The 1358-nt window shown below is 43.3% G+C and overlaps 1 pseudogene; it reads right to left on the bottom strand.

The window, feature by feature from the left end:
* Positions 1-1012: 1012 nt before the first annotated feature.
* LOC115939720 (5S ribosomal RNA) lies at positions 1013-1112 on the bottom strand (annotated as a pseudogene).
* Positions 1113-1358: the final 246 nt, after the last annotated feature.

The raw sequence follows: 1358 nt of genomic DNA, 5'->3' as shown, positions 1-1358 counted from the left end.
AATAGATATTTTTTAAAATGGTTGAATGCTTACTAAGTATCAGGATTGTTCAGGTGCTCAGAGAATAAAACACTCGTGGTCCCCGTTCTCATAGGGACAGACAATATACCAACACAAGTAATAAGATGTCAGACAATTACTGTTAAGAAGAAAAATAAAGCAATGTAAAAGGATAACTAGTAATTGGGGATATAGTATATATGTATTTTTTAGATGGGCTGGCAATAAAAAGCTCCTCTGAGGAGATGATATTTGAACATAAAATTGAATTACGTTTTGAATGACTTAAGAAGCATGCCATGCGAAGAGGTTGGAGAACGGCAGGCATAAAAGCCCTAAGATGGGAATGATCTTAGTGTGAGTGCCCGAGGGTCAGGACAGGTAGAAGTGAAACTCGGTGTCAGTGATTCTGGCTGGGCTCAGATCATAGAAATTCTTGGAGGTCCCAGCAGAAATTTGGATGTTACACTGATATTACAGGTTTGGTGTTAGGGATAGTACAATTCGATTTCTATTTTAAAACCAGTCTAGCTGTTGGGGGAATAGATTATAAGCACACAAGAGGCGGACAGAGATCAGGGAGGGGGCCATGTGAGGGATTGGGGGATGGGTGAGGAGCCAAACAAGCTTAAGAGTGGTCAGAAGTGGATGCATTTTGAAGGCAAAGCTAAGTGACTACTCTCTTAGATCTGCTGGATGGAGGATGGCAGAAAACAGGGACTCAAGAAGGATTTCTAGGGATTTATCCAGAGAAACCAGATTATGGTGGTGCCATTCACTGAGATGAGGGAGAGCAGAGGAGCAACAAGTTCGGTAGACATGGGAGGAAATCAGGAATTCTGTTTGGGACATGAACAGGTTGAGGTGAATTCATGACTTTTCCAGTTACTCTTAGATAAGATTTCAGATCAATTTTATTCATAAAAACAGTCTTACTTTAGAACATAAATTGTCCAAATCCACACAATAGTCAAAATTCTGAACTTAGCTTTAAATGTTCTCCTATTCCTCAGTACAGACCTGGTTCTCCCATCCAAGTACTAACCAGGCCCGACCCTGCTTAGCTTCCGAGATCAGACGAGATCGGGCGCGTTCAGGGTGGTATGGCCGTAGACCAGACCTGGTTCTAGATACTCTTTTGCTTGACACCAGGGACCAAACAGGGGAAGGCGGGGGATGTAAGGAGATGGAGAGGTCTCATCTGGCTGAGAGACTTCAGATTCTGGATGGTAGGAAGCTAAAGCTGCTCTCTTTCAGGGGACAGTCTTTACAAAGCTTCTTGCACTTCCCTTCACTAAGGCAAATGAATGCTTCTCTAGGTGGGCTGGTCACTTGTACCTCCTTCCTTAGCCCTGGGG

The sequence above is a fragment of the Leptonychotes weddellii genome, chromosome 2, assembly GCF_054177405.1.
Source record: "Leptonychotes weddellii isolate Sample4059 chromosome 2, ASM5417740v2, whole genome shotgun sequence".
NCBI lineage: Eukaryota > Metazoa > Chordata > Mammalia > Carnivora > Phocidae > Leptonychotes > Leptonychotes weddellii.
The sequence above is the reverse complement of the archived record's forward strand: the minus strand, read 5'-3'. Positions and strand labels throughout refer to the sequence as shown.